Source organism: Hordeum vulgare, chromosome 5H (genome assembly GCF_904849725.1).
Source record: "Hordeum vulgare subsp. vulgare chromosome 5H, MorexV3_pseudomolecules_assembly, whole genome shotgun sequence".
Lineage (NCBI taxonomy): Eukaryota > Viridiplantae > Streptophyta > Magnoliopsida > Poales > Poaceae > Hordeum > Hordeum vulgare.
The window spans coordinates 352743767-352750467 of NC_058522.1; positions in this window are offsets into that span (position 1 = coordinate 352743767).

Sequence of the window (6701 nt, forward strand, 5' to 3'; positions counted from 1 at the left end):
ACAATGTACAACTTCTGGTTGAATATGCAACAAGTTCAACAAATGAATAACAAGGCAGTTCAACATTGCATGTCCACAAAAAATAGACTTCAAATGTTTTTCATGTTAAACAATAATAGACCGCGAACACAACAATGTGAAACATAATACAGGATTACAAACGCAAAAAGATTAATAAAAAAACTAGAACAAATGAACATAAGGGGAAACACACAATTATACCTGACCAACACATTCATCATCTGAATCCTCATCAACAACATCCTGGCCATCTGCGTTAACACGAGAATGCTTCTTGCAACCCTTGTCAACCTTTGCCGTCCCACCCTTGCACTTATGAAAGCACAATTTCTCCCTACGGTGGTTTTAATAATTGATCACAACATATGCATCATTGGACTAATATGTTTTCCAAGTATATTTTAGAAAAGTTCAAAAGATGCTATGGCTTAAGGTTTATGTGGAGATACCCCTTGATGCAAGTGAAGAATAATATTGGCTCAAGCTTCAAGCTAGAAGACTCTTCATTTTATATTTGTGAGAAATCACTTTAGAGTCCGTAGGAAAGCCAATACTATTAATAGGGGGTGAGGTATCTATGATGAATTGGTTTCTCAAGTGCTTAGAGATAGCCACCAAAAATACTCACCCATTCTCCCACAAAATTATACACCAAAATGCTTAAAGTTAGCCACCAAAATCCTCAGTCATTTTTCCCACATTTCCACTCTGTCAAGTTCTACATTCACAAATTCGGTGTCACTAGCATTGCCAACTCAGACTCACCGAGTTTGAACCTCAGACAGAACCCTAGCCATTCCCACCAAATCGGTGCAACCGAAACTGCATCGGTGCTACCGAGTTTGGGTTACCAACATTCTGTTGCCAAGATACACAAAATAAGAATTTATGAGTTTGAGTATCAGTGCCACCGAGTTTGGTCATCTGACCGTTAGTCACCTTTTCGGTGCCACCGAGTTCTATATATCGGTCTCACGGAGATTCAAAAGTTCACATCTTTAGTGCTAATCGGAACCATCGAGTTGTCCACTTCAGTGTCACCAAGTTTGCTCTTTTGTGTGTAACGGTTGGATTTTGGTTGCTGCCTATATATACCCCTTCACCCACCTCTCATTCATGGGAGAAGCACTCGAACACACACTTCAATTCCAAATCCTTATTCTGAGAGAGAGCCACCTACTCATGTGTTTAGACTAAGATATTCCAATCAAATCATTTGAAACTTGATCTCTAGCCTCCCCAAACTTCTTTCCACCAAATCAACCTCTCCTACAATGCATATTCTGTGAGAGAGTGATTTGTGTCGAGGAGACTATATTTAGAAGCACAAGATCAAGGAGTTCATTGATCTACCCCATCTATTACCTTTTGGAGGATGGTGCCTCCTAGATTGGTTAGGTGTCGCTGGGATCCTCCTACTTCGTGTTGTGGAGTTGAACCAAGATGTTTGTAAGGGCAAGGAGGTCGCCTATCTCGTGAAGATCTACCTTGAGTAAGGCTAGTCCTCCGTGGACGGTACCAGTGGTGGAATAGACAAGGCCGCTTCTTTGTGGACCCTCTATGGGTGGAGCCCTCCGTGGACTCTAACAGTCGTTACCCTATGTGGGTTGAAGTCTCCACTAACATGGACGTATGATAGCGCCGCCTATCGGAACCATGCCAAAAATCATCGTGTCAACCTCATGCGTTTGATCTCCCTTCCTTACTCCTCTATTTGCACTTACATGTTTACTTTCCGCCTCTATACAATTAGAACTGCATGTGTAGGGTGTACTTGACTATTTATAACTTCCGTAGTTGCCTCTCAAGTAAAATTGGGAAAAGGCAAAAAAAAATCTTGTCAAGTAGTCTAATCACCCCCCCTCTAGACATACTTTCAAACTTACAGATGGTATCACAACTTTTGTCTCCATTTCATTGGTTTAGCAACCTAAGAGAGTATGGCATCTAGTGAGGGAAATTATCATCATAGAGGTCTTTACTTCGATGTCACTAATTTTGCTAGTTGGAAGCATAAAATGAAAATGCACATACTTGGTTTTAATCCTCATGTTTGGGTTGTTATTCGTGTTGGTGTGGAAGGTAACTTCTTTGGAGAAGGGCATGAACCAAATCGTGATGCGACAGGTGATGAACTGAAGATGTTGCAACTTAATGCTCAAGCTTGCGATAGCATCTTCAACTGCCTTTGCCCTGAAGAATTCAAAAAAGTCAGTCGTCTTGAGAATGCAAAAGAGATTTGGGATACTTTGGTAGATATGCATGAAGGTACTGATTCTATCAGAGAATCTTAGTTGGATGTGCTTCAAAGTCAACTTGACAAGTTCAAGATGAAGGATGGTGAAGGAGTCGCTGAAATGTACTCTAGGTTAGCTCTCATCACCAATGATATTGCCGGCTTAGGAAGCAAAGAGATGACAGACAAATTCATCATCAAGAAGATACTTAGAGATCTTGATGGAAAGTATGACTCAGTGTGCACATTGATCCAAATAATGCCAAATTACAAAGATCTCAAGCCAACTCAAGTCATTGGTAGGATTGTTGCTCATGAGATGTCACTCAAGGACAAAGATGAGCTACACAACAAGTCAAGCAGTGCTTATAAACCTTCATGTGATGGTGCCGCTACTTCAAAAGACAATCTTGTCACTGATGAAGAGATAAGCCTCATGGTCAAAAAATTCAACCAAGTTCTAAAAGAGTTGAACCGAAGATAGAAGCTCAAGTTCGAGACATGATGATATGCGTTTGTCCAGTCGTGACCGAAACTTCTACAATTGTGGGAAGCCCGAACACTACTCAAATGAGTGGTTAGAGTAGATCTGATCGGAGTTGCCGCCGATGCGGCCACTAGGCCCTCGACTCATAAATGGGCATGTGTTTTATATCTGATCCTAGTTGGAAGTACACGCTCGACTCGTAACTAGGCCCGTGATTTTTTTATCTAGTTGCAAGCCCACCTCCGACTCACGAAGGGTATTCTAGTTTTATGTAATCGTCCCAGTTGCAAGTCCGCTATTGACTTGTAACTAGGTTCATAATTTGTTTCATCCTAGTTACAAGTTTATCCTTGACTCACAATTGGGCTTGTTGTTGTAGTTATCGCAATTGCAAGTCCATCATCGACACACAACTGGACCCAAAGTTTGGTGGTTGTTCTAATTGCAAGTCCACTCTTGACTCGCAACTTGTATCATAATTTTGTAGTTGTATTGTTTGCAAGCCCACCCTCGACTCACAACTAGGCACATAGTTTGTTTCATACTACTTCCAAGCCCACCCATGACTCACATCTTGGCCTATGTTTTTATCCCCTTTGCACGTCCACCCTTGACTCGCAACTGGACTTGTAATTTGTTTCATGCCAGTTGCAAGTTAACTCTTGACTCGCAACTAGGTTCATAGTTTCCTAGTTGTCCTACTTGCAAGGCCATCATCAACTCACAATTAGAGCATGTGTTTTTGTTTGTAATCATAGTTGTAAGTCTACTCTCGACTCGCAACTAGGCCCATAGTTTGGTTCATCCCGACTTCAAGTCGACCATTGACTCGCAACTAGCCTCGTAGTTTCAGAGTTCTCTTAGTTGCATGTCCACCCTCGATTCGCAAATGGGCTCGTAGTTGTCCCAGTTGCAAGTCCACCTTCGACTCACAAAAGGGCATGCCTTTTGTTTTTCATCCCAGTTACTAGTCCAAGTCTTATAGTTTGCTGTTGTCCCAGTTGAAAGTTCACCCTCGACTCGCAAATGGCATCATAGTTCTTTGGAGTTGTCCTAGTTGTCAGTCTATCCTTGATTCACATCCAGGGCAGTATTTTGTGTCATTCGAGTTACAAGTCTACCCTTAACTCACAACTAGGCTTGTAGTTTTGCACTTGTCCCAGTTGCAAGTCCACCTCGAATCATAACTCGGCACATAGTTTTGTGATATTGTCCAGTTGTAGTTCCACCCTCCGACTTGTAACCGAATCATTTGCTTTAATCTTAGTTGCAAATCTAACATTGACTAGCAACTGGTATCATAGTCTTATGTGGTTGTCCCAGTTGCAAGTCCACCCTCGACTTGAAACTGAATCCATAGTTTGTTTTCACCCTAGTTGCAAGCACACCCATCACTTCCAACTATGATTGTAGTTTGTTTTCCATCCCAGTTGCAAGTTCACTCTCAACTCGTAGTTGTCTCAGTTGCAAGTCCGCTCTGAAATAGAAATTGGTCTCATAATTTTGTGTAGTTGTCCCAGTTGCAAATCCACCATCGACTAGCAACTCGCAAGTGTTTCATTTTTCATCCTAGTTGCCATTCCATGCTAGACTAGCAAATGGGCTTGAAGGGTTTTTTGTTTCCTCATTTTGCAAGTCCAACCTTGAACAATAGCAAAGATCCACATCATAGAACCATAACAAACTAATACACAACGAACAAAGATCCATATATATGGCATAGTTCCATAGCCAAAACCATATGTAGTTCCATAACACATCGCATAGTTTCATAACACATATCCATAGCATAGTTCCATAACACATATCCATACCATAGTTCTATAACAAAGATTCATAGCATAGTTCCGTAGCAAATATAATACACAATGAATAAAGCGAGCATCATTACGTAAGACTTTCCACTACAAAAAATGTCATCATGTCCATCCCATAGTCTAATGAGCATCCAGGTTGCAACCTACAAGATGAAATGATATCTATGTCACATTTTGGCACAACAACAAAAATAACATGCTTGAAATCATCAATATGCCAAAAAGACAAAAGAAAGTAGTTCTAGACACAACAAAATAAATAGTGATCCATATTCCATCGTGAGTTTCCAAATTAAATAGCTTCTACATCATATGGAGTTTATTTAACACATCTCAAATTTTGAACACGTAAAATTTAACACTCTAAGTCATGAATATCTTCAAGTGGTCCCTAAATCATGAAAATAAATAGCTACTTGTCTCTACTTATAAGTTTGATTCAAATTTAATACTCCAAATCAGGAATATCTTCCATTGGTCTCTAAATCATGAAAATAAATAGCTTCAAGGTTGTTGGTAGCTAATTAAGATCATAGTTGGAATCGTTCAAATGGGTCACTGTTTGAAATGGTTCAAATGGTCTCTACTTATAAGTTGCTAAATAAAGAAGATCTTCAAATGGTGTCCAAATCAAGAAAATAAATAGCTACTTTTCTCTACTTATAAGTTTCATTCAAACTGAATACTCCAAATCATGAATATCTTCCAGTGATCTCTAAATCATGAAAATAAATAGCTTCAAGTAGTCTCTACTTAGAAGTTTGATCTTCAAGCTAGAATCCATATAGATACTTCTCTCTACATTGATAAATTCAGAACCTATGTAAATGAGATATGTTTGCACTAACCATAGTCGATCTCAAAGATGAGGAGAACCACCAAAGTTATTGCCACTTGGGCCTGGTGCATGTAAATCAATCCTTATTCGATCCATGGCCTGATTGATGCTGCATGAAGTATTGCATGGTTAGCAAGACACTCGCACTAAGAAATGCAATAATGATGATTGCAAGTATATTACTTAATTGACCGTAGGGTTCGAAGTAAAGGCAGGCATCACCATAGCATGCATACTGTTCTCGCTACAAAAGGCCTGCAAATTATGTTTGAAGAGTGAAGGTTAAGTACTACTAGTAAAAGACTACGTGTGCTTGGCTATTAAAGAAATAACGGATAACATCTCAAAATATTGACTAGTTTGTGCAGCCAATGTCTGTTGCATACTCGCATCAGCTTGACCAGTCGCCTCTACTTCGTCAACATTGCCTCCAACATCTCATTTGCCAGTCACCTCTCCTCCTCTAGTTGGAACTACATAATATGGTATTGCAATCCCATCTTCAAATCCACCACTAAGTAAGAATTAGAAAAACATGTACAGAAGGACTTGTATAGAATACCTCGATCTCAACCATTGCTGGAGTCTTGCGTTGACATTGTTGGAAATATGCCCTAGAGGCAATAATAAAGTTGTAATTATTATACTTCCTTGTTCATGATAATCGTTTATTATCCATGCTAGAATTTTATTGATTGGAAACTCAAATACATGTATGCGTACATAGACAACACTGTGTCCCGAGTGAGCCTCTAATGGACTAGAACGTTAATCAAAGATGGTCAAGGTTTCCTCGCCATAGACATGAGTTGTCATTTGATAATGGGATCACATCATTAGGAGAATGATGTGATGACAAGAATCAAACGATGAACGTAGCATATGATTGTGTCAATTTATTGTTATTTGTTTTGTGCATGTCAAGTATTTGTTCTTATGACCATGAGGTCATACAACTCACTGACGCCAGAGGAGTACCTTGTGTATCAAACGTCACAACATAACCGAGTGACTATAAAGATGCTCTACAAGTATCTCCGAGGGTGTCTGATCGAGTTGGCATGGATCAAGACTTGTATTTGTTACTCCGTATGACAAATAGGTATCACGGGGGCCACTCGTTAATGCAACATCACAATCAGCTTGCAAACAATGTGACTAAAGAGTTAGTCACGGGATCTTGTATTACGGGTGAGTAAAGAGACTTGTCGGTAACGAGATTGGACTAGGTATGGTGATACCGACAAATTGAATCTCAGGCAAGTAACATACTGATGGACAAAGGGAACTGCATACGTGATT